Source organism: Eumetopias jubatus, unplaced genomic scaffold (genome assembly GCF_037043125.1).
Source record: "Eumetopias jubatus isolate StellerSeaLion01/CBP00866 unplaced genomic scaffold, mEumJub1_p1.0 scaffold_7, whole genome shotgun sequence".
Taxonomy (NCBI): Eukaryota; Metazoa; Chordata; class Mammalia; order Carnivora; family Otariidae; genus Eumetopias; species Eumetopias jubatus.
The window spans coordinates 105,809,928-105,837,747 of record NW_028274813.1 but is presented as its reverse complement, the minus strand read 5'-3'; the positions used below and the strand labels follow the sequence as shown (position 1 = coordinate 105,837,747).

The following is a 27,820-nucleotide window of genomic DNA, read 5'->3' as shown; positions in this document are numbered from 1 at the left end:
CTGGCTCTGGGTATTTCTCTAATAAGAATTTTTTTTTTTGTAGAATTAAGCAGTAAGCCACTTATTGGATATCATTTACCTGGGTATTGACTGAACTCACCATCTCCCATAGGGACATTTTCATGTTGTGCCCACTAGGTGTCTCATTATTTTGCGAGAAAATGGAGAAGCACAATGTTTCACCTGTGTCAGGAAGTCAGCTATAGTATAAACATCCGGCTCACTTGGCTAAAATCTCAGCCCCATGCTAGCAAGCATTGTATAAAATACCCATAGTGTAGTTGCTTCTCACTTGAGAGGAAGTAATGGAAGAAGATGTCTTTGTGGGTTCTCTTTCTCATAAGCCATGTACCTGCAAACTGCTCTCCTAAAAAGGCCAGAACTAGTTAGATGAAATAGGAATTCTTCCACAAAGTGGATACAAAGACCTACAGGCTGCAGCACTGCATCCCCATTGGTTTCCTGGGCTAGAATTTAGCCATCATCTGCAGGTGAGCTGACACCCCCAAACCACACCATACTACCTATGCGCCCAGGCAGGTGTGTTCTTCCCTATTCATTGGTGTCAAAGAAGTCATTTTCACAATAAAATCCAGGGTCTGTTCCTGCATTGGGAATCTCAAGTTTGTAAATGATAGACAAGTGTTTATCCCCATATTTTCGCCTTTGTTGTGCATGACTTTTCTTTCAGTGGCCTATGGCAGAATGCTTTGCCTCTGAGTGACATCAGAAAGAGAAAGGCACCAGATAACAAACAGGAGACTGAATGCCTTCAAAAAATCTACTGCAACTTAAAGAGCTCATCTCATCAGGCTTTCACACTCTACTAACGGGAGCATAAATGGATATCTTTCTGTAATGCAATTTGGCAATATCTACCAAGAATGCATTTCAGAAGCTTATATTCTTTTACCCTGTGTCTGTCAGGATCCCAAAAGGAAAGGGGTTTCTCCAGGATGGTTCAAATGAAGAGACTTTAATAAAAAGACTACTTACAGATGGGCAGGCCAGGTTAAAGGAGTAAACAAAGGATGTTGAGGGACCAAAAAAAGAGCAATAGTGGGAAGCTGTTACCATTCCTAGAGCTAAAGGACTGAGGGAGGAAATAATCTTGGAATAGAATCCAGTAATAAGAGCTAGAACAGTGGAGGGGGGGCCACCAAGAAAGGAGGCTGGGCTGAAGGTGGGGAGGGGCATGCAGCCACTGCCCCAAAGCAGGGAGGGAGTGAGGAGGAGATATCCCTACTTTTCTCTCTTCTCGCCCTCTGGTCTCCTCTTGGTGCCACCCACTAACTGAATCCCAAGGAAGCCAAAGGCGAGGAATCCTGGAGATGCTATCTATAAAGACAGAAGAATAAAGGAAGGCAGAGAAGGGAGCGGGGGCTAGGAATGGAAAACAACCAGCACAATCCTATAATTCCATTTCTAGGCATATATCCTAGGGACATAATCACAGATGGGAGGAAAAAATTATATGCAAGGATGTTCTTCATAGAATTAAGTATAATAGTGAAAACAAGCTAAATTTCCTATAATGGAGAAGAGATATATAAATTATAGTGTACCCATAATTTGGAATATCACTGTGCCCTTGTAAACATGTTTGAAGAATCTGTGATGGTATGCAGAAATGCTTATCATAAAATGTTAATTGAAAAAAAGGAGACACAAAACTGTATGCATAATAGTATTAACTCAAATCCTTGAATACCGATATGCAAAGGGAAAGACACTTTATTTATTTTTTTGGTTGGCAAATCATCCTTTATTGAAATACTTTTCTTTGTAGTTAGCTAGCTGGGCATTCCACTCCACCACTATTGATGTTATCTATGATGACATGAGGGTGGTGGCCATCAACATTGTAGCCCACAGACTGGGCAGTCCCCAGGATCTCTTTAATGGTTCCAGAGAGTTGTCTGGCTAAAGATTGTTGCTGCATCTGTCGGGCAATATTGACAATCTCATCAAAAGTGATATTTCCACTGTGCTTCATGTTTTTCTGCTTCTTTCTGTCTCTTGGTGGTTCCTTGAGGGCTTCAATAATCAGGGTAGAGGCAGAAGGTACCACTTCAATCTGGGCCTGACTGTTCTGAATGGTCATTTTCACTATAATCCTCAGACCTGCCTTCCGATCACAGGTCACTTTGGCGATGTCATCACCAACCTTTTTTGGAGACAGACTCAGCGGGCCAATCTTTGATCTTCGGGGACGTGGCACCAACTTTGCTAACAGTGCACCTCAGGTACACGACTTGGATCTCATTGGGGTCAAACTTAGGCAGCATGGTGGAGGTGGCTGGTGTTGGATGACCGAAGACAGTTATACCTTTGCCTCCTCTAGCCAAAAGACAAAAGCAGAAAAAACGCTTTATTTAAAAAAATTTTTTTAAAGATTTTATTTACTTATTTGACAGAGAGAATACAAGTAGGGGGAGCAGGAGAAGCAGGCTCCCGCTGAGCAGAGAGCCTGATGAGGGGCTGGGGCTCGATCCCAGGACTCCGGGATCAAGACCCGAGCCAAAGGCAGATGCTCAACTGACAGAGCCACCCAGGCGCCCCAGAAAAAACACTTAAAAAATTTCTTTTTGATGATGGGGTTACATTATCTTTTCTTCAAAACTTCCAACCTTTTTTTCCTGTTCACAATAAGCATATGATACTTTTGTGATCAGAGGGAAAAAATCAATGCCGAAAAGGAGAGTTGACCTCATTGAAATGGACTCTGCTCAATTTAAAATATTGATGATGGACACAGCAATTATTGAAGTAAATTAAAACTAATGGCATGAAGGGTGAACCTCAATCTGTATGTATTTGCTATCTGGACAAAAAGTGAAAAAAAAATCAGTCAATTTCTACATATCAAATATCCAGATGGATGATTTTGATTTTTGACTACACTTTTTATTCTCGACCTGAATGGCAGATATCATATTAATTCAGCTTTAGTTTAGGACTCTTCTTACCTTACAACTCTGGAAAATCCAAGAAACACCTATAACCTAAAAGTTGTCCCTTATACTGAAATAATAATGTTCTCTCTTAAATTTTATTGTTTAGTGTTCTGTATCATTTTAAAACGATATTTTTAATCAATTAGCCAATTAATACACAAATACATCTTGTTTTAAAGATTTAAACAATACAAAGAATACAGAAGTTTCCCTTGGCCACCTGCTTACTTGGTCTCCTTCCCCTGGGTAACCTGTTTTCAGTTTGTTACATAACTCTTAAGACATTTGCTTATCATTTATATGCATACATATGCATATAGAAATACATGGTTATATTTTCATTTTCTAAGTAAATGGTGTTTATATTGTACATTTTATCCTGCAACTTGCTTTTTTTCTCATGTTCTCTACTTCATTCATTTCCAATGGTTACACAGTGTTCCATGGTTTGTATAGTCTATAGTTTATCTGACCACTTCATCTATTGATGGTTATTTAGTTATTTGTTATTTTAGACACTGCTGTGGTGAAACACTTAGTGCATGCCTCTATTTGCATACATCTGAGCATTATTTCTCTAAGGGAGCAATTGAAAAATGCTATTTCTGATTTGAAAGGAATATGCACTTAAATTTTTACTTGGTACTATCCAACAGCCTTCCATCAAGCTTTATCAATTTACACTTCCAATAAGATGAAAAGATGCCAAGCCTTGCTAATAATCAGGAAAATGAAAATTAAAATAACAATAGGACATCATTTTTACCATCTTAGGTTCACAAATTGAAAAAGGTAATACAAAGTATAAAGAAGGATAGAGACATGAATCTTCACGTAAGGGTTCTTTTTTTTTTTTTTCTTTTTACAACCAGCATCTACACGTTAAGGAAGGGTCCTTAGAGACTTCCGAAAAGTGATTATGCTAGACTCTTGTGATAAATAAACAAAGGACATTTCCTGTTACAGGGCCATTGACTTTTATAAGAATGCTGTTAACAGTGCATCCGCCCAGGGCATTCTTATCAGTTACTATTGTTTTGTAATTACTAATTCCTTAATTTACTCAGTAGATAAGAACTTCTCCATTTTAATAACCATGTTGCACTTTCTCATAGGTTGCTTCAATTGTCCTCTGTCTCAGTGACAGAGTGAGGTGCTACTTTAGATGAGGAAGTTGAAGTTCGAAGAAGTTCAATGATTTCCCAAGCCAGCTAATAGGTAGAAGGGCTAGAGTCTTCTGACTCCCAGTTCTATCAGTTCCCCATTTACTCAGTGGAAGTCCTCTCTGCTTCTTCTTTAGAGGTCAAGTCATCCAAAAGGAACCACAGGGGGCAGCCTGGTGCAGCAGAACATGATACAACAGGCCGGCTGTGCTCCTCCCCTCTGCGTGACCTTCGGCAAGTCCATTAGCTTCCCTGGGCCTCTGTTGCCTCTTAAGAAAAACTCACTTACTAGTACTGTAAGCAGAGATGATACCTTGCAGTTCCTCCTAGTTGTGAGATTTTATTTAAGCCAAATTTAGACAGTGCTCCCTCTCTGCTCATATATTTTATGGAATACCATTTTCTGCAATGGATTTTATTTTTCTCTGCAAATATGAACCCACAAAGGAAAAACTTACCAGAGAACACTTTCTTAGATGGAAGTCTGAAAATGTTCTCTTGTCTGTCTCTCTTTCTCTTTCCTTCTCTCTCTCTTTCTCTTTTTCTTTCTTTCTTTTAGCATTATTACATTAAACCCCTTGCCAAAGGCTACGGAATTCCCCAGGGAACAACAGCAAATGGTTTCAGGTAGCTGGCTGCATCTGAAAAGATGTTTTCTGCCTGGATCTCTTACTGCTTGGCAGGACTCCAATTCCACCTATATTTTTTGTTGCTTCTTATTACAGATTTTTAAAGCAACTTACTTTCCCATCCTATTTCTAATAGTGTGAAAGCTTTGCACTGAGTTGTTCTTTATAGTTCCAACTTCCATAAACCAAAGATTTTGAGAGGGGAAGGAGTCTTAAGAGATCAAATGATCCTGTCCTCTGTCTTTGAATAGATAAAATATTTTTCCATTTAATAGACGATGCATCTGATCCCCAGAAAGCCTGTGACTTATGCAAGGTTTCACACAGCTAGCAAGTGTCCTCCTACAGTACTTACTCCATTCTTACTGAAGGACAATTTATTGGTGATCCTGGCTCTCCCAGAAAATCACAATGAAAGTCAAAATGAGTAAACCATGTGATCATTGGTTGTTTTCATTTTATCACACATCACGAATTCTTATAGTTCTAACCATATTTTGATGCATTATTTATGAGAGCCATCTGGTCACAGGTTTGCGGAGAAAACTCTGTAATTTTAAAAGTGTGCTTCATTCTTCCAGGAAACACACTGCATAGCTTGGATCTATCCTTCACCTGCCCATCAATTATATGTGGTACAATCACAATTGTTAACTGCGTCCTTTTTTTTTAATTGGGTTATAACTTACATACAATCAAGTACACACATCTTAAGTATAGAACTCAAAACATTTTTACCTGTGTATATAAAACATAACCATAACCCAGATCAAGATATAGAGCGACAGCAGTACATCTGAACATACCCTGTGCCCTGCACTAGTCACCACCCTCCAAGGTTAGCCACTATTTTAACTTCTATCACCAGAAATTAGTTTTAAAGTTCAAAAACAAATGTTTTTGGACTTCATACTAAAGGAATCATACAGTATAGACTGTCTTTTCTCTCCTTTCTTTCATTCAACATTATGTCTTTGAAATTGTTAACTACATTCTAAAACTGCAATTCACTTTCTGGCTCAAGTCCTCAGGGAATCTCTCAAAATTGGGCATATAATATGCCAGCTGTACACAGGTATGTGTAGTCTTTAAAAAAAAAAAGGCAGTGGAGAAAAGAACTGTATAGGATAATCTATACGGCTCTTGTCACTTTCTACTCTTGCACCATAATTTCTCTGTTCATCTCAGCTTTTAAATGGACTCTGATCCACCCAAGTATTCTCTTTTCTTCTCCTCATAACGGATAAATACTTATCTATATCCAGCATTCCTCATCAGTGTTCCTTAATCATTGGTCTAAAAGCTGGAAATGGCCTGAAGCTACCATCTAACACAGACCTCTCTCATTGATAAGAAGCATTATTATTCCCTATTTTCAGATTCAACAGATATTTACTGAGCACATATAATCTTCAGTATATTTTTCTAGATATTATGGGGGGAGTACAAAAATATAGTAGGGATGGGCCCTACCCTTATGAGCTTCCACCCTCGAAGAGAGGCAGAGTAGTACAGATATCTACCTAAGAAATCATAATATAAGCTATAAAACATTAAATGACATCATTAAGTTTAAAGAAAAAAGTGCTGTGTGAGATTGGGGGAAAGGTAACTTCTAGCTGGGGTGGTGTCAAGGAAGCTTGGCAGGGGAATATTGGTACTAGGAGGATTATTAAGAAGTAGGATGCCATGGCTAGGTAGACTTAGTCATGCAGTGATGGAGGAAAGCATTTTAGATAGATAACTATAAGAACAAAGACACTGAATTGGGAAATCACGTCGCATGTACAGGAGTGGTAATGCAGTTTGACCCAAGACTACAGCAAGTGATGAAGAAATTTGGGGCCCAAGGTGGTTGAGGATTACCCAAAGCCATAGCACTAAGGAGAACCAGAATGGGTACTGCATCCCAGGGATCTTCCTTCTTTAATGTTCTTTCCGTACCTTGATCAAGTCAACATTTATCTACGGCACACTTCCCTTACAACAGCCCATTATAAATTGTCCATTAATTAACTGGTTCAACAAACACTGAATATCTACAACATGCCAGGCACAAATGGACATTGTCGTCTCCAAGGCTGATTTGGTATGTGTTATAAAATAATGTTTTCCAACCGTGGAGCAGGGCTAATACTGGGCTAAGACAGATTTCCTTTCTCTTTATTTTTTTTAATTTATTTTTTTATTCTGTTCAGTTAGCTAACATATAGTACATCATTAGTTTTTTATGTAGTGTTCAACTTCCTTTCTCTTTAATTGTTAGAACTTTCCGAGTTATACCTCAGAGAAAATACCATAAATAACAGAGAGAATTAAATAAACCATGGAAAATGATCTCTGTATCATGTTTTTACATGATATCCCTACACCAACTCTTAGCATTGACTCTACACGTGGTTTTTCCATAACTACTTTTACTTATTTTTGAGCAAGGGGTAATACAGGAGAATCTGAAACCTTCCATTCTTGAACTAAAGTTTAAAAACATTCCTAATGTTGTAGTACAACAAGACTCACTTCCTTTTAGCTTATCAACCACCAAAAGACATTTCCCCTTTGTACTTGTTATGTTTAATGTAACTATGGAGATGCAATACTTGCTATGCACCAAACACACATGATTCTGGTTTAATGTACTCATTTTCTGAGAAACATTAAAAAATTGTGGTTACTATTAAACCTTTGTGCTACTTTGGTATTTCAATGTAAATCCAGTACATATGTAAGTAAAATTCATGGGGGAATATAGTCAAGAACAAGTGACTACGGATTCTCTCTAATTCCATTGAACTGTTCCTAATGAAAGCATTGGTGCCAGAAAAAAAGAAAAAGGGTAATTTTTATTTGTACAAATGAGGCTATCAGATATTTTTATGAATTATAGGGAATATATAGTTGAATTTGAGAATTCTATTTCTAGGCATATGACAGGCTAGACATTCAGACTGCCCTTCCCACTGAAAATGTTTAAATTTAAAAAAATCCTAAACCTCTTCAAAGCACTGAAGCATAAACTAGAAAGCAAAAAATTATCAGCTCAAAGGAGAGTAAAGTAGGAACCCAGACAGGTAACTGACAATATGGTTCAGGTATATAACACCAGGAGGTACCATTTATATTCTTCTATTCACCTAAATGATGTCATTGGAATTGCTCAATTTGATGGCCCTGAAGTTGTTTTTGCCCAAACTTGTATTTGCTTAAGCTGGTGAACTTCAGATTTGGTTTGGGTAGGGGGAGTTAGGACAGAAGATAAAGCCTAAGACTTGGAGAATCCTATAAATAAGTCATCCTATAATAAAATAATCCTAGGGGACCCTGGATGGCTGTCAGTTGAGCGACTGACTCCATTTCAGCTCAGGTCTTGATCTCAGAGTTGTGAGTTCAAGCCCCGCAATTAGGCTCCATGCTAGCCTACTTAAAAATTTTTTTAAATAAAATAAAATAATCCTATAATAAAGCTTGGACCCTTTAGGTGGTGGTGAAAAACCTACATACCCATTCATCCTCTGATGACTGCAAGAAAAATTCCTGTGGTACTAAGCAGAACTGAGGACCGAAAAATTCTGTCGCTGAAAGACTGTCATGATAATCTACAACCAAGATAGATCTCAAAATCCTCAGTCCATTATTATAAGTTGAGTAGGCCCCACATGCATGGAACAACAAATGCAAACTGTTTCTGGAGGAATGTATCTCAGTAAACCACAAATTATTTTCTGAGGAAAATGAAGAGTTCACAGTAACAAACATTAAGAACCCCCACCCCCAAATAAGTTATATGGATGAGAACCAGAAACAACATAAAACTCCCACAAAGACTTCAGATATTTGATTATCAGCCACAGAAAGTGAAATAACTATGTTTTATTTAAAAAAAAAATACAAAATGGAAAACACCTATTCAAAACAAGAAACAACAGAAAATAGTCTAGCAGATTAAAAAAAAATTCTAGAAATGAGAAACATAGTAACTGAAATCAATAACTCAGTGGGCAGGTTTAACAGCAATTAGACACAAATGCAGAGAAAATTAAGAACAGAAAGACATGACAACAGAAATTATTCAGCATACACTAAAAAGAGACAAGGAAGGGGTACCTGGGTGGCTCAGTTGGTTAAGCATGGGCCTTCAGCTTAGGTCATGATCTCAGGGTCCTAGGATCGAGCCTCATGTTGGGCTTCATGCTCAGGGGGGAATCTCTCCCTCTTCCCGCTTCTCTCTCTCTGCCCTTCCCCTTGCTCATGCTCGCTCTCTTGCGTGCTCTCTCTCAAATAATAAGTAAAATCTTTTTAAAAAAAAAAGAGAGAAGAAAAAAGGAAACATGAGAACAGTTAATAGATATGGAAAATAAAGTAAGATATTCTTTAACATACATCAATCTGATTGGAATTCTGGAAGGAGAGGAAAAAGAAAATGGTACAGAGGCAATATTTGAAGAGGCAGTAGCAAAGAATTTTCTAGGACCAATCTGTTTCAAAACACAGATTTAAATGCAAATTTGTTGTTAAGAGAATGAAAGACACTGTTGAGAGAATGAAAAGACTGGGCATACGCAGGGAGAAAGTATTTGCAAATGATATTTGACAAATGACTTGTGTCCAGAATATATATATATATATATATATATATATATATATATAATTCTCAAAATTCAACAATAAGAAAACAAACAACCTGATAAAATAATGGGCAAAAGATTTAAATATATATCTCACCAAAGAAGAGGCATGGATGGCAAATAAGCAATGAAAAGTTCCTCAACATTAGTCATTACAGAAATATAAATTAAAACCACAATGAGATCCTACTACACCTGTTAGAATAGCTAAAATAAAACAATCTGAGAATACCAAGAGCTGGTGAGGACAGGAAGCAACTGCATTCTCTCAAACATTCTTGCATTGCTGGTGACCAATACCTAATGATACAGACACTCTAGAAAACAGTTCAACAGTTTTTTACAAAGTTAAACATAGAATTGCCAGAGACGCAGCAATCTCAGTCTTACATATTAACCAGAGTGAAATTAAAACTTACGTTTGTTCAAAAACCTGAGCATAAATATTAATAATAGCTTTATTTGTAATAACCAAAAATTGGAAACAGCCCAGATTTCTATTGACTGGGCAATGAATAAACTGCAGTATATCCATAAAATGGAATATTACCTAGCAATAGAAAGGAATAAACTCTTGATACACATAAGAACATGGATGAATCTCAAAAGCATTTTGCTAAGTGAAAGAAGCCAGACTCAAAAGACTACATATGTATGATTCCATTTACATGACATTCTAGAAAAGACAAACTATAGGAACAGATTAGTGGTTGCCTGAGTTTAAGTGTGGGGTGAGGGTCGGATCACAAGGAAGTAGCATAGAGGAATTTTGGGGGGTTGTGTTCCATATCTTGATTGTAGCAGTGGTTTTACCACTCTACACCTTTGCCAAAACTTATTCTTGCTGTGTGTTCTATAATTTTTTTTTTTAAGGCAAAGATGGTCTAACTGGGTAAAAATACAGTAGGGTCTCTGTTGGCCAGTGGCAAACGATGCTCAAGAAAAAGTGAGTTTGATTCTCATTCTGAAATGAGATTATGAACCAAACCTCATTTAAAAGTGAACAGTATTTCTAATTTTGGATTGCTATCATATAGCAGGACATCAAAACCAATACACATCAGACTTAAATAAACACAGTTTAATGTACCATAGTTTTTGTACCTTATAAAACTGCAAAACATATGGATACTAAGAATTAAAGAGGTTGTTGAAATTGTATGTTTGAAGAAACAAGATGAGTCCTTGAATTTTTCACATTTCAGCCAGCTGTTTTGCCATTAGAAAGCTAATTTTAGAGGGAGTAATCTTCTTATAAAATACAGTGTAATTAAGATAAGTAGGGTTTTGGGTTTTTTTGTGGGTTTTTTTTTTTTTTTTGAGACTTCTAATTCAGAGTTGTACAGAGTACTTAGTTTTCTGAACCAAGACAGCAACCTGAGAATATTCTGAACCATAAACTAAGGCTAAGCCAAGAAACTTTAGGCTAAAGAATCATAATTAGCTTCTACAGGAATTGAGTTCCAGCTCCTTTATACCAATGGACTTGAAAATGAAAATAAAATTACAAATAATTTTTTCCTCAATCTGTGAAAAACAACACGGAAATCATTGTGTGTGACAGATTATCCTTCCCTGCAAGCCAAATGACTGTATTTGCTTTTAATACATGTAAGAGAAACGTGCTTGCCTACTCTTGCTGACGACAGTAATAACTGCTTCCCTTGCTTTCTTTTTCTGAAAGGAATCATCAGCAACTTGGAACACATTGCCACATTTTTTGAACAATGGTATTTAAAAAAAAAATGTAAGGCGTCAAACCCAAAGTGTCAAACCTAAACCAAATAACTTAGACCACAAAGTCCAAACTAGTTTTCCCCATTTCTCAAAATTACTGAAACTGGGTGCACACCAAATCTCCAGTTTTCATTGTACCATGTAGACACTGCTACAAATGCAGACATTCTTCACTTTTCAGGCCAAAATTAGGCCATCCTTTTCACTCTGTTACAAAGATGAACGATGACTTTTCACCGTTAACTATCGAAACAAACCAGATTAAGAGAAACAATTTCATGAAACTCCTCAGAGTTTCAAGGGCTATATGAGGAAGGATTTAAGTGTGTTGATAACAGCTTATTCAGTGCATGAGTTTCTGTTACACTATGTAATAAAAATCTTAAGTTATAAATAATTCAACCAACTCCAGTCCCTAGAGTAAGTTATTCCAACCAGCCAAGAACCCAAGAAACTTCTACAGAAAGAAAAAAAAAAAAAGACTTAAGGAAACTGCCATCTTCTATTGTCCTGGAATCATGCTTTTTCTGAGGCTTTAGTGTCACCTAATTATCATAAAATAGTGCACCCGGTCACATGATTAAAGCCGCTAGATAGATCATGAGACTGCTGACTGGCTGAATATACTGTTGTGTGGTTAGGAAAACCATATTACTGAACTCTTGGCCACTGGCTTGTGACATTTGTAAGAACACTGGCAATTTACCCACAACTACTACTGGAAAAAAAGTGTTTTAAACCTTTCTTTACATTTCCACATTAAAAATGATCATAGGTGTGTAGGAATGGAGAAAAACTGTGGACAAGTTTTTCCCATCAGCTGGTTTTTGAGTGGATACATGTTTACAAAATGTTGTGAGATGGTCAGATAAGCAGTTCTAATGACAGCATAAGACACAGTTATCATGAGGGCGCCTGGGTGGCTCAGTTGGTTAAGCGACTGCCTTCGGCTCAGGTCATGATCCTGGAGTCCCGGGATCGAGTCCCACATCGGGCTCCCTGCTCGGCGGGGAGTCTGCTTCTCCCTCTGACCCTCTTCCTTCTCGTGCTCTCTGTCTCTCATTCTCTCTCTCTCGAATAACTAAATAAATAAATCTTTAAAAAAAAAAAGAGACACAGTTATCATGAGTCATGTGCTGCCTGAGAATTTTCAGTCTATCAGGGTGGCCCATATGTTGCTGTTTATCAATTCAATTTCATTTCAGAATCAAAACTGGAGGGCGCCTGGGTGGCTCAAATGGTTAAGCGTCTGCCTTCGGCTCAGGTCATGATCCCAGGGTCCTGGGATCGAGTCCCGCATCGGGCTCCCTGCTCCTTGGGAGCCTGCTTCTCCCTCTGCTTCTCTCTCTCTCTCTCTCTCTCCCTCTCTCTCCTCCTCTGTCTCTCATGAATAAATAAATAAAATCTTAAAAAAAAAAAAATCAAAACTGGAGAAAGAAAGAAAGAAAGAAAGAAAGAAAAAGACTTTGAAACCCAAGCAAGTCATCTGTGGCCAGAGTGGGGCCTCTTGCAAAAAAACAAAAAAACAAACAAACAAAAAACCCCATACAGACTAACACATTTTTGAGAAACAGGCTTTGGTTTCAGAGCATTACTGCAGCATTTAATTCATGGGCCGAAGCCCCTAAAATACTTTTATAGTCCATTTTTAAAGAGTTTATGTGCCCTCAGCAATTTTACCACTTTTTTTTTTTAATATTTTTAAAGTAATCTCTATAGACAACGTGGGGCTCGAACTCACAACCCCGCACACTCCACCTACTGATCCAGCCAGGCACCCCATGATTTTACCACTCTTAAAAGAAACACTATAGTTGTTTCCAAGCCATAGCACTTAACATAGTTTCAGACACTGCATTTTAGTGACTAAGGCAGCACTTGTAGATAATAGGGTTATGTCTTAGTTGCAGTGCTATGGCTGATATGGAGAGGGTACAGGGTCACCTAAAGAATAACATTCTCCTAAAAAGGTGATAGCTTTCCTTATAAGAAATGACATGTGAAGTCTAGCAGGCACGATTTCATTTATTCCATTTTGATTGCCTAAGTTTTCAGCTGGGCAGTATTCTATTTCAAGGCCATTCTGTTGCAAAACTTTGCTTTGTGGCTATAACATAACTGTGTCTGTTGTAAACCAAAGAAGACAGAAAAAAAAAGGGGGGGGGAAGAAGAAGAGATCAGGGTAAAGAGTACTCCATATAATTTTTCACATGAAGGTCTTGCGGTAGGTGACGGATTTTTAAAACCAAAATTTCTAAATTTTCTGAGCTTCTACCCTAAATGAGCTCTGTTTTTATTAAAGATTATGGTGATTCCTGTGGAGATGCTACAGTTTAGGACAAAAATGAATTGAGGACAATTGTCTAAACAAATGATTGTCATCTTTATGGTATGAGAATTATGAAGACCAGAGCAGTAACAACAGTCACTCATCCTTTATTGAGGACCGATAAGGTATGTAGCCTTTTGTGATTCCTTTTGAGGTTTCAGGGTTTGAGATGGGGTTTAGGGATAAAAATGGGAGACCAAAAATTTATCACTTAAAATAACTGTCTTGGGTTGAGTTTATTTTTGGCTGATGGAAAAAAAATAAAGGGTATTTGTGTGGTATATAAAGGCACCTGAATGTTTTTTTCTAATGGCGATAGTTAATTCTATCCAAATACAGAGGTTGTATTAAGAACTGGGACAACATATTTTCACAAAACGAATGATAGGCAATATGATGAAAGATCTGAGAACTACCTCAAAGAATTGTAGCCTTGATCATAAAATACTCAAAAGTAGAGAGTGGTTGAGATGCAGTTGGGGTTGCACTTGCAGTGAAAGGGAGGTAGCTAAGTGAAGATAAAAGGTCAGGGCTTTTCCCCCAGTATCTCCAAATCTGGACTGTGATTTGCGATTTTAATAGTTTCTCAGTTGTGAACGAGCCCTAACAAACAAAACTAACAACAACAACAACAACAAAAACACAACAGTCTTTCTGTGAGCTGCTTCATGTCTGGGCCTTTGACTCTAGTCTTGTTCTGTACAAAAAATTCCCTTTCCTGTTCCCTCTAAAGTTATGGACTTTTTTTTTTTAAAGGACCTTACAGGTTTCTCAGAGGTATCTGCACAGTTCTTGAAAATATTAGTATCATAACTTCCCATTCCAAGGACTTTAAGTAGGCCAAAAAGGAAAAAAAATGAGTAAGGTTTCTTATGTCCTGAATATGAAGATTTCCCTGGAACTAGAAGCTTATAATCATGGTCCAAAGACACAGTTTTTTCACCAACAAAACATATGTCACACACATCTTTCTTGTTCTAGTTCCAGAAATTGACAGATCTCACTCTATACTGGCTTAACATCTGGAACAAAACCTTGTTTCATAGACAGTGCACTCACTTAAGCCGTAAATCTTTTTCTGACAACTCAAAGCAGTGATAGTGACAAGAACTAATTATTTTACGATGTGAAGAGAAACCAGAGTATGAAGAACAAATTATTTTGGAAGATATTTTCTGACCTACTCTAGTTAGCAGCATTGATGTGTTTAGTCCAGATGATATTCTTATTTATCCAAATCAGCTTCTGGTCCAGTTACTCAAATTCTCTGAATTTCTTAGTTCTGAGGACTGAGGTTAGCAAATTTCATTAGCAATTCTTCCCCAAACTTTCATCTGCCACGATTTCTAATAGACTCTAACCTCCAAATGTGCTTGTTTCATCTTTCCTGTTGCTTTGGAAACCCCTATGTATCATCATTTAGAGTCTATTTTGCATTATTATAGTTCTTTATAAATAGACTCACTGTGTTCTCATCTTTAGGTATGAAGATTTGTTTTATAGTGATTGCTTTTATACATAGGACTTATAATATTCTAAAATTTTGCTTTTCCTTAAATATATGCATTAGTCAAAGTATTAATAAAGCTTCTATATTAGATCTTATAGATCATACTAAATCTATACAGGCAAAGTATTTCACTTTGCACATGTTCTGTAGCAAAATAAAACCAAACCTAAGTAAGTAAAATACAGGGTCAAGTAAACAATCTAGCAGGGACTCTCCCAAAGCCACAACCACTTTTTACCCTAATTTATAGTTTCATTACTGGCCACACTTTTATTCTCCTTACTTTTTTTAGTTTCTTCCTTAGATCTATCCCTTACATATGCTTTTGTATAATAACACTAACCTCTACTGAATTCCTCCTTCCAAGGCAGCTTGGCCAGTTTCACTTGAACTCTAGATGGCCCATATGATACAAAAGGCTATGTCGTAAAGACCCAGGAATGTAATAGTAATGATATTTCTATTGCCTTTTCTCTCCTCTATTCTTTTACCTATCACCACTAATATGAAGCTACTATTAAACTAAAATGACCATACCTACATAGTCAGCTAAATACCTCTCTCTGCCCTCTCTCTGCTTGTTTTGCTTTAATATCCCCCCACTTTTTTTTTTTTTTTTTACTTCATAGAGTACAACTGTTTCAGAGCTGAGAAGTTGAGAGAATCTTTCCTCTATCATTTTCAGGGTAGGAAAGATGATTTAGTAATACTCCAATCTTCGACAAATTTTGCTGTTTAAAATGTTATGAAAGAGGCGAGCCTGTGTGGCTCAGTCAGTTAAGCATCTGCCTTCAGCTCAAGTCATGACCCCAGGATCCTGGGATTGAGCCAGGGTTGGGGCTCTCCGCTCAGCCTGCTTCTCCCTCTCCCTCTGCGGCTCCCCCCACCTGTGCTTTCTCTCTCAAATAAATAAATAAATCTTTTAAAAAATGTTATGAAGGCTTACTTAACAGCATTAATCATTAGGGCAATGCAAACTAAAACTACAATGAGATACCATCATACCCTTTTATGCCGATTAGAATAGATTAAGATAAAAAACAAAACCGAACAACCAAATAAATCAAAACTTGACAATACCAAGCGGAGCAACTGGAACTCTCATACTGCATCACTGGTGGAAATGCAATATGGTACAGCCACATTGAGAAACAGTGTGAGAGTTTCTGATAAACAAAGTCTAAGGCCCAACAAGCCCCCCTCCTAGGTATTTACCTAGGGAAAATGAAGACATAGGTCTACACAAAAATCTGCGTACAAACAGTTATAGAGGCTTTATTTGTAATCACCAAAAACCGGAAATATCCCAAATGTCCCTCAACTGAAGAATGGATAAACAAACTGTGGTTGGACTGCTACTCAGCAATGGAAAGAAACAAACCACTGATGTATGCAACATGGCAAATTTTAAATGCATTATGCTAAGTAAAAAAAATAAAAAACAAAAGTTACATATTGTATGATTCTATTTATTTGCCATCCTGGAAAAGGCAATATTATGGGAATAAAAATCCAATCAGCGGTTGCCAAGGGCTATGATGGAGAAATTGATTGTGTCAGTAGAACTCAATGAACTCGTAGAAGATTCCAGTATCGTTCTCATTACATGAAACTTAGTAGTAATGAAAATAGGGGAAGAAAAAATATAATGTGCAATAAATCAGCCAAACAGTTATAACTAGAATGTCTGTATTCCATGAGTCATTACATTTGAACCAAATTTAAGAGGAAGTGACCTTGTTAGCTGTCCTTTCACTATTTTTTGATAGTAAGATAAAGTTAAAAATGCCTTGCGTTTGCATGTAGATTTTCTGCTGTAATAATTCATTAAACAAAATTTAATTTAAAAATGTTAAACATACAGAATAGTTAAAAAAGCCTGTGCCCATATAAATTTAATAAATGCTATAATTTTGTCATATTTGTTTAGATACTTCTTAAAAAAGCAATACAGTGCTACAGTTGAGGTCCCAACTTCATCCCATTTCCCACATTCCTTCGCTAGAGGTAGCCACTATCCTGAAACTGGTATATATCCTTATATTTCAGAGATTCATCCATGTTGGTAGATGTCAGGATATTTCACTAGTTTTATTTTATTTTATTCCAAATTTTTATTTAAATTCGAGTTGGTTAACATATAGTGCAATATTGGTTTCAGGAGTAGAATTTAGTGATTCATCACTTACATATAATACCCAGTGCTCATCCCAACAAGTGCCCTCCTTAAAACCAACCGATCACCCGTTTAGCCCATCCCCCACCCACCTCCCTCTATCAACCTCAGTTTGTTCTTATGTTAAGAGTCTCTATGGTTTGCTTCTCTCTCTCTCTTTTTTCCCCTCCCTCCCCTTATGTTTATCTGTTTTATTTCCTAAATTCCACATATGAGTGAAATTATATGGTATTTGTCTTTCTCTGACTGACTTATTTCCTTAGCATAATACACTCTAGTTCCAGCCACCTTGTTGCAAATGGCAAGATTTCATTCTTTTTGATGGCTGAGTAATATTCCATTGTATACATATACCACATCTTCTTTATCCATTTATCAGTCTATGGATACTTGAGCTCTTTCCATAGTTTGGCTATGTTGATAAGGCTGCTATAAACATCAGGGGGAATGTACCCCTTTGAATCTCTATTTTTGTGTCCTTTGGGTAAATACCTAGTAGCACAACTGCTGGATCATAGGATAGTTCAATTTTAAGTTTCTGAGGAACCTCCGTACTGTTTTCCAGAGTGACTGCACCAGTTTGCATTCCCACCAACAGTTAGAGGGTTCCCCTTTCTCTGCATCCTCACCAACATCTGTTGTTTCCTGTGTTGTTAATTTTAGCCATTCTGACAGGTGTGAGGTGGTATCTCATCGTGGTTTCAATTTGATTTCCGTGATGATGAGTGATGTTGAGCGTCTTTTCATGTGTCTGTTAGTCATCTGGATGTCTTCTTTGGAAAAATGTCTATGCATGCCTTCTGCCCATTTCTTAATTAGATTATTTGGTTTTGGGTGTTGAATTTGATCAGTTCTTTATAGATTTTGGTTACTAACCCCTTATCAGATGTGTCACTTGCAAATATCTTCTCCCATTCTGTAGGCTGCCTTTTAGTTTTGTTGATTTTTCCTTCACTAACTAATTATTGTATAGTACTCCATTGCATGATTATAGACATTTATAATCACTACTAGTCATCATTACTGCAAACAATACCCCAGTGAACATCTTCATAGCATCTCCTAGGGCATATGTGTAAAAGTTTCTCTAGGTGCAGGATTTTCAAACTTTTATGGCCAATATGTATGGTGAAAAATAATTTTACGTTCTATCCCATATACACCTATGTGCATAGTATATCATCACAGGCCAACATGCCTAGAAGTAGATCTATGACAGAAATCTGTGTGCAGGGCATTTATTTGGGAGTGTCCTTGGATCAGCACTTGTGGCAGAGTGAAAGAAGCAGGAATGAGCAGAGAAAGTTTTGGGGTCTAATGAAGTGGCATCAAAAACCTCGGCTGATCCCACATTGGCTGCAGTGATCTTTCATCAGAGTAATTTTGAATTGGGACAATGGAATCAAGCCTTTATATGCCTGCATCGACCAGTTACTGGATACAGCTGTACCCAGGAAGAGGGCGTGACCTTGGGCAAGTAACTCTCTTCCTGGAAAGAGTCCTGGAGAGGGACTCAGCTAAAGCGGTTGACTGCCAACCCTCTCAGCAGCTGCGTGAACTAACGCTTCAGTCTTGGAGAGGGAGAATCAAGGTGGCACACAAAAATTCACAAAGCCATCCCTACTCTAATATTTTCTGTTCTATTTCATTTATAAGAAATGTTTATTATAACCCTTAAATCAATTTCACAATCCACTAATGGATCATGAATCACGTTTGAAAAAAAAAACTGCTTTATAGTATATACCCAGAAATGGAATTGATGGATTGTAGGGCATATGCATTTTCAATCTTACTAAATATTGCCAAACGGCTTTCCAAAAGGATTGGGCCATTTAACATTCCCAGCAACAGAACATGAGAGTTCCAGTTTTTCTACAGCCTCAATAACCCTCGCTATTGTCAGATTTTTAAATGTCTGCCCATCTGATAGATGTATTACTGGGATAATACAGTAGAGAATCTGAAACCCATCCTTTGATGAAAGTGAAAACATTCCCAATATTGTAGGACACCAAAGATTGACTTCCTGCTGGCTTATCAACCACCAAAAGACATGTGCACTTCCCTGATAATTGGGTAACGTTCAACGTTTAGTCTTGCAAAATAAATCTTTTAGTCTTTTTTTTTAAAAAGATTTTATTTATTTATTTATTTATTTATTTATTTCGGAGAGAGAAAGAAAGAGAGAGTGCACAAGCATGAGCAGGGGGAGGGGCAGACACCTGCTGAACAAGGAGCCTAATGCAGGGCTAGATCCCAGGACTCGGGGATCATGAACGTGAGCCAAAGGCAGGCGCATAACTGGCTGAGCCACCCAGTGCCCCAAATCTTTTAGTCTTATAATTTGTTCTATGGCACCTGGCAAAGAGCATAGCATATAACAGCACAAAGTAAAATACCTGTAGATCAAAGGAGAAAAGTCTATGCCTTGAAACGCGGCGTTGAAGTTTTCACTTTTTTTTTAATCCCCTAGGCAGTGTAGTTTGGTAGAAGCCTATTGGCTCAGGAATTGTGAGCGAGGCCTGGGCTCTGACCTAGTCCAGCCATGTGATTTGGTAAATTTACTCCACCTTTTTGATCCTCAGTTTCTTCATCTCTACAATAAGGATTTTCCTATGTATCCACAGAGAGTTTGGAATACTGAGTTCTCACAACGGATTGATATTATGTAACAGAGAATCAAAGAATTGGGAACCTGGAGATCCGATTCTAGTGCTAGCTCTCCTCCCACGACTGGATGTGTATGACCTTGGACAAATCGCCACTTTGCAAATGGTCACTTTGGGGAAAATAAAATGGTTACAAGATGACCTCTTTCCTGCTCAAGAATCCTATGTTCTGGGTCAGAAAAACATGAAGTCAGTTTATGAAAGCTGACATTCTCATAGAGCCATCATGATGTGGATCAGTGCTACATTTTAAATCCATCTCTAATTGCCTGTCCCACCTCAAATGCACTATAACCAATCCATTTAGCCCTACACTCATCCAGTTGCCCTACATGTTACTGGACCTCTGCCCTTGAGATTTTCCCTTGCAAGCAACAATCATTTTTATTACCTTTAGTATTTTAATCCTTGCTTCTAACCTTGTGGCAAACAGAGCCTCATGCTATGTGATCATCAGAAGAACATGAAACGGAAGAATAGTTTTCTTGTCTCTTCACAACTCCACTAATTCCCTATCCCTTTTTCGCATAGTGTGTTAAGAATGAGCTGTATCATTATCTACTCTCTTCAGCCTGAATCAAAGATTCTATGGCTCTCGTCCTTCATTGTGCCATCCATGACCTTCCAGGCAGCACTGAACAGGCCGGCAGGGTTCGCCATCTCTAAAAGCTTTTCTTCCATTTCAGTTCTAATACATCCAAATAAAAGCCTCATACCAACTTCTTTCTGTTTCCCTTTCGGTAGAATTTAAAACTCTGTAAGTTACTATTACAACATCTAAATTCTATTACATCAATAAGGTGATGTTTATTAAATTCAAAATGCTGTTAAAATAATTACAACCAATTACGAAAACACACAGGGTTATAAGCAGAGAATGTAGAAGAAGGATATACATTTCTAGGAGATAGGACAGCAATGGGGACTGTAGAGAGCCTAAAATAGCCTTAGGAGCAGCTTTGGAGATCTTTTTGTTTTTAACTAAAATCTTTATTATTAAAAGGCTATTTTTCTCCAAATTCTGAGTAAAGTAATTGCTAGAGTTCTTCCCTTCTGGATTAACTTTGCCCTTAATATAAGTAGTTTGATATAACTAACCAATCCATCTCTCTGTCTGTACACATTTGTAGGGGAGCCCAATCCTTATGGACTGCTGAGGCGTAAATTCTTTCTTTCAATTAAGAACCTCGTGCCCTGAATCTGAAAGTGATCTGAATGAGAGGCTATCTCCACCGTATTGGAGAGAGGCAAAGGGAGAACAACACATAGGCCTTAATGCTCTGCTCCTCTTAGATAACATCAACACTTGGACAGTAACTTTTCCACCAAGAATAGAAAGAAAAGAGAGGAGGAAGCTAGCAACCTCAAACTATGTCTGGAACAACTCATCATATTTCTTCTTTAGAAAGATTAGCCTGGCAACAAAGGGAAGGAAGGGTGGAAGAGGAAAAGACAGGAGATAGGGAATCCAATGAGTTAATTCCTACAAGATTTCAGGTAAAACAACAACAAACAAACAAACAAAAAAACAGAAGTACAGTTTGAACCAGGTCAGTGGGAATGAAAAGTGCAATGAGGAACAACAGGAACAATACAACTGTATGTTAAAAAGGTTATATGGATTGGCTTTAATGATTAAATGTTTAAGAAGAAGGTGGGGAGAAGTGCCTGGGTGGCTCAGTCGGTTAAGCCTCTGCCTTCGGCTCAGGTCATAATCTCAGGGTCCTGGGATTGAGCCCCATGTCGTTGGGCTCCCTGCTCAGTGGGGAGCCTGCTTCTCCCTCTCCCTCTGCCTGCCACTCCCCATGCTTGTGTGTGCGCATGCTCGCGCAAGGGCTCTCTCTCTCTCTCTCTCTCTCTCTCTCTCTCTGTCAAATAAATAAATAAGATCTTAAAAAAAAGAATAAGGGTGGGGAAGAGGAGTTGATTACTCACAGGTTTTGACTTTTGTGATTGGTGCATGGTGGGTACTATTCAAGAAATTAAAGAAATAGGAGAAACAGGTTTGGGATAAAGGAGTTTACCTTCAAAAACATTGAGTTTCAGGTGCGCTTGGGACTGAGCTGTCTGGAGGTAACTGAATATACATTCCTGAAGCACAGAAGAGAGGTATGTGTCTGTCTCCTAGTCTGAGGCAGGAAACAGAAGTATTTTATGTTTAAGTTTACTTTTTTCAATCGCAGGTCTTTCCCCTCACCAATAAAAAGGGCATCCCTGTTGTCCACCCTTGCAGAATGCATGTCTGGGCCAATCAAGAAAAAGAAAGACTTATGTTGTCTGATTTGTTGAGCTTCATGTTTCCCAAATATCCTAGCTGTAACAACAGTGCTGAGTCCATGAGAAAAGCTGACTCATATTTCCTGCAAGTCAGCACAGATATCCATCCTTCCAAATTATTTGAACCTTTGGCCACTCCCAAAGAGAATCGAAGTTTGGAACAATTTATGAGCATCTCTTTCATTTGTTGAGAACAATTCTAGTACATCTGTTATTTTTTCCAGAGTAAAAAAAAAAAGCTTTTCCTGACTTGTGCCCACCCCTATCTCTATGCTCCAAATACGGATACCATCACCTTTCACAGAAAGTCTAGGTTTTCTCAGGATTCGTTCAAATGTTCTCTATTTGTCACCTTCCATTCCCACAATCAGAATTAATCACTCTACTCCCCCCATCTCCACAGCAATAGTCCTACCATTTAGTGCAGGACTTTTCATAGTGTGATTTTTATTAAAGTGACATGGCTGGGAATATACCTTGTGCTTTAGAGGCATAAGGTGCTTATCTTTGTTTTTCTTCTGTGCCCAGCGTAGCACTTTGTGTATAAAATCTGATTGACAAGAATTTGTCAAAAGTTATAAAAATATTGTCTTACCCTTTAAAGAAAGTCAGGAGGCATAACTGTCTATGGACAATGACAGTTAAAAAGACACACTACATATAAATGGCTTTCTTTTGCAGATCATTCAAAAACTAAAAATTGAAATTAGAAGGACTTGTTGAGAAAGGTGAAAGCATTCAGGAGGGTGTTGAGGATAAAAGCATTGAGGAGGGTGTTGAGGGTAAAAGCTTTGAGGACGGTGTTGAGAGGTGATAATTTTCAAATTTGTGAAAAAGTGCTGAGTCACAGATATGACTCCTCAGCTGGCCGCCAACAGGCTAGGGACAGCAGTGGTACAGACTGCTTACAGCCCTCCTGTCCCTGGACACTGCTCTCAAGTATTGCATTTAAAATTTGTCATTGCTACTATTCTTGTGAGTTGTTCAGATAATTTGTCTTTCAAAAGTATTTCATCCGATTTGTGTTTTTAAGAAATAAATTGATAATTTGACCATATTTCTAATAAATTTCAGTTTGTGGATTAAATACACTAGAGATACACTGTAGATTAAATACACCGTTGCACAATGAATAGAATTTGGCAACGTGTGCCGCTTTGGGACACATCCAAAGAATTTCTTTTTTTTTAAAGATTTTATTTATTTATTTGACAGAGAGAGACACAGTGAGAGAAGGGAACACAAGCAGGGGGAGTGGGAGAGGGAGAAGCAGGCTCTCCGCTGAGCAGGGAGCCCAATGCGGGGCTCGATCCCAGGACCCTGGGACCGTGACCTGAGCCAAAGGCAGACGCTTCACGACTGAGCCACTCAGGCGCCCTATCCAAAGAGTTTCTAAAGAATGATAAATCCCTGGTGGAAGGCTTTCTCACCCATAAGGAGGCCCCGTGGCATAGATATCAAGACCACTTTATAGAAGGCTCCAGGTTTTCATTTAAAGATGTGGGAAACTTCTGGTATAGCAATTAAAGGTGAATAGATTTAACAGGTGGAGAGGATTAGTCTGTACAACAGCTTGAGCTTCCAGTGCTTTAAACTGTTACTGGTTTCAAAGTTTTCCTTCATGCACCATTCAAACCATAGTATTTAAAAATAACTTTTAAGAAATAACCAGATACAGTTCCAGGTGTAAAAAATGGCATAATTTCAGAAATGGCATGAGGTCCAAACATCTGAGCCACATTTTTCTATGTGGCTCATGTCTGCATTGTTAGACTCCCTTGCCCAAATCACATTTAGGGTTTAAGTTTGTTTAACTGTGACTACAGTGACCTACGACATGGGATGTTGAGAGAACTCAGGATAGGACTGTTAAGGGCTCTGAGATATTTAAAGGCACTTCCTGAGAATACAGTCAAATACTACTTATTGTTTTTCTACTGCTTTTTTTTTAAAGATTTTATTTACTTATTTGACAGAGAGAGACACAGCGAGAGAGGGAACACAAGCAGGGAGAGTGGGAGAGGGAGAAGCAGGCCTCCCGAGGAGCAGGGAGCCCGATGCGGGGCTGGATCCCAGGACCCTGGGATCATGACCTGAGCCGAAGGCAGACGCTTAACAACTGAGCCACCCAGGTGCCCCTTTACTGCTTTTTAATATGTTCTTTCAGAAAGTGTGTTCTTTGGGGAAAAAAAAGTGTTCTTTGATTAAAAAAAACACAAAACTTCAAACCTTTTCAACTTTTGAAACTTTTTAGAATCCCAGTCTATAAACCATGCTTGTAACTATATGTCCATAATATATTTTTTTTAAAGATACATTTATTTGAGAGAGAGTTTGTGCACAGAGTGGCGGGGGGGGGGGAAGAGGGAGAGAATCTGGAGCAGACTCCCTGCTGAGCAGGGAGGGAGCCCTACCACATAGGGCTCAATCCTGCCACCCATGAGATCATGACCTGAGCTGAAAACAAGAGTCCAGTGCTTAACCCACTGAGCCACCCAGGCGCCCCTATATGCCCATAGTATTTTAATTGGCAAATGTAGATAAAATATTTGTATCTTTTTTGCCAATTAAAAGAGTGCTCTTTGTTGTTCCTCAAAGAAGAATTGACTAGATAGGCCTCACAGGGATTAAAACCGATGAAAGGCTAAGTCTGCATCCAATGGGGAAAGAATGGGAAGTGTGCAATTAGACTTTAATTTTTTTTACAGTTTTATTGAAATATAATTGACATACAGGGGACTACACATATTTAAAGTTTGCAACTTGGTAAGTATGACATGGATAGTGGACATACCCATCATCCCCCCAAATTCTCCTGTGGCCCCTTATACCATAATCTCTCCCTTGCAATCACTGACTGGCCTATAGCCAGGCCCTCATGTTGGGAATAAAAACACTGTGGATGACATGGGCAGCAGGAAGAAGGGTCCAGCCTGGCAAAGATATTTAGCTTTTGGTTTAATGGAGTTAAAACATTGCATGTAGGATGTGCTTAAAAATAAAGTTATCGACTCCCAGTATTTTCAAGCCAAAAACGATCTTGATCTTTTGATCTTCATAACTTTATCAAATACTTAATTATTTGAAGTGTGGCAAAAACTTGCTTCCTTCTTTCTTGCCCTTTTTCTAAACCATTCCTCACACAAGAGTGATTTTTAAAATTAAATTTGCCCAGAGCTGTAATCACTTTATTTTTTAATGAAAATTAATAGTATCAAGTAGACATGCTTTTAGAGTAGTTGCACGTAAATGGAGGGGCATGTTGTCTGGGCCATTTTGGAGCAAACATTTATAAGACCATAGAGCACATTTTATGGTCAGAGAACACAATTTTTCAGTGCTAAAAATTAATTGGTCCTATATTAGTACTTCTGATTATTATGTGTTAACCATCTGAGCTAAAAACTTATACTAATTCTTATTTTTTGGGTGGTGGTTTTTAAACTTACATGGAATGGTCCATTGAACCCTCCAATGGGAGCAAACAATCCTAGTGATCACCAAACTCATTTACCATTTTGTGGGGGGAGGGGGAAACTCACCTGATACCTTTAAAAAAAATACATGTTTTATAAAGTAGAATAGGAGTTATTATTTACTGGGTAGAGTTTCAGTTTGGGATGATGAAAAAGTCCTGGTGATGATTGCATAGCAATGTGAATATACTTAATGCCACTGAACTATACACTTAAAAATAGTTAAAATAGTACATTTTATGTTATGTCTATTTTATCCAAATAAAAAGATAAAAATTCATTGTCTTCATAGCAAATTTCACTAGAAAATGCCCAGCTAAGCACTTAAAAAAATATATTTGGAACTACTAGATCAAGAAAGTACACACTTATGGGGCACCTGGCTGCCTCAGCTGGTAGAGCATTCCTCTCTTGATCTCAGGGTTGTAAGTTCGAGCCCCATGTTGGGGGTAGGGGTTACTCAAAAATAAAACTGAAAAAAAAATACATGCTTATAACAGTACATATTATTTTTCTTAGTAACACATTGTACAAAAATGGTTAAGAATGACTGATTTGGATTACCACTTGGATTAAAAAACCCCACACCACTAAATGTACTTATCAAATAGCACTGATTAGACAACTATAAATGACACTAACATGACATTCAAAACACTTAGAAACAACATACATTATTTAACAATTTTCAGTGAAAGTAGTATTTTTCTGTGTGGCATTTTCTATGTGGCTGATGCTCATACATTTTTAACAAGGAAACTGAAGATCAGAACATACAATTTGACCAACTTAGTGCTGAACAGGCTCAACCTCAGGTTCTTTTTGTTTTTACTTGAAATACAGTTCTTTGGCCCATATGTTGCCCAAAATATAGACATAGATGTCATACTGCAAACATCACTGTTCCAAACTTCCTTGCTCTAATGCCTTTCAGTTGCAATTACAATAAAATCTGATCTTATTTCTATATTTTCCTAGGCCCTGGGGGAATGGGCCCTCACTCACCTCTCCAGACTCATTCCAGGCTTCTCTTTATACCTTGGTTTCTCAGCACCAGACTCCACTCAGTTCTAATAGCCAAGGTCCTTATTACCACAGATCCTTTGCACAGCCATTCCCTCTGCCTTATACAATTCCCCAGAGCATTTCTCACATTACTGACTCCTCATCCTTCAGATGAGCCTTTCCTGACCACTGTTTTTTTTTTTAACCTATCCTATTATCTGCTCTCCCAGAATTCTGTTCAGAACCTTTATACATGTTTTCCTCCAAAATGTGTGAAGTATTTATTGTCCCTTTTTTTCCAACTAGTCAGTTCCATGAAAGCAGACCTTTTCCTGTTTCCCTCAAGGCTGTGTCCCCTCAGCGTTTGCGTTTCAATGAATATTTGTTGACTGACTGAATGAATACAATGGAAGAAATGGAGATAGGAAATAGAGCTGTAAACTTGGTTAGTAAAAGGGATTAATGCCTATTCTGCACAATTGAGAAAGTGGATTTGAAACCACTGGGACTTTTAGGGTCCTATTTCTTCCTTCATTTGACCATGGAATAATATCTAACATTCATTGAGTACTTTCAGGCACTACGCTAGGCACTTCACATGTATTATACAATTTAACCTCACAACAACCCTGTTGCTGTTATCAACCTTTATTACTCTCATTTCTCAGAGGCAATTTGCCAACAGCCACTAGTGGTGGAGCCATAGCCAGGTTTAAGTAGGCCATATCCCATTAATCCAATGTAATCGACACCCCTTCATTCAACAACAGGAGTTTTATCAACGTACTTTTCAGAGAACCCCCCCCCCGAATTCCCCATTTTACCTGCCCTTCAGTATCTTTGGACCGAAACCTACTAGCGGGTTGCTAACCCCTCAGGGGGTTTCCTGGGGGATTCTGAGCGCCCTTGGTGTAGGAGCTGCCGCTCAGACTGACGCGTGGTGCTCTGGCTGGGTAATGTCAGGACTGTCAGGGCTGCTGGGGAGGAAGGAGGAAGCAGGTCAGTTGGCCCAAGACGATCCTTGACCCTCGGGGTGGTGAAAGGGGAAGGGAAGATGTTTCTCACCCACGCCCGCCTCAGGCTCGGGATCTCCCGACCGCAGGGGAAACCAGCGCGCGTTTCCCCAACTACTGCTAGCGTCACGCGCCAGGGCGGCTCAGCCCCGCCCACCTTCTCCGCCCAGCTGAGAGTCAGGCGCTAGGACCCCACAACCCTCAACCCGGCACCGCCCCGCCCCCTGGGGCTGGGCCTGGCTCGCGATTGG

At 38.4% G+C, this 27,820-nt stretch overlaps 1 protein-coding gene and 1 long non-coding RNA gene across 3 annotated transcripts in view; one reads left to right on the top strand and one right to left on the bottom strand.

Moving 5' to 3' along the window:
- Positions 1-1,716: 1,716 nt before the first annotated feature.
- On the bottom strand, positions 1,717-27,686 carry LOC114206308 (uncharacterized). Of its 2 annotated transcripts, XR_015768573.1 has the most exons (4): positions 27,622-27,686; positions 27,381-27,533; positions 8,854-9,041; positions 1,717-2,340 (listed from the first exon to the last, which is right to left on the bottom strand). It is a non-coding gene; the product is annotated as an uncharacterized LOC114206308 (long non-coding RNA). The 2 variants fall into 2 exon arrangements; XR_015768572.1 differs by having other exon boundaries at positions 27,381-27,668.
- DENND4A (DENN domain containing 4A) overlaps positions 13,465-27,820 on the top strand; it is a 143,911-nt gene continuing 129,555 nt past the window's right edge. Inside the window, exon 1 of the mRNA XM_088024868.1 lies at positions 13,465-13,565. The gene's annotated coding sequence lies outside the window, so the exon portion shown is untranslated. The remainder of the gene's footprint in view (positions 13,566-27,820) is intronic.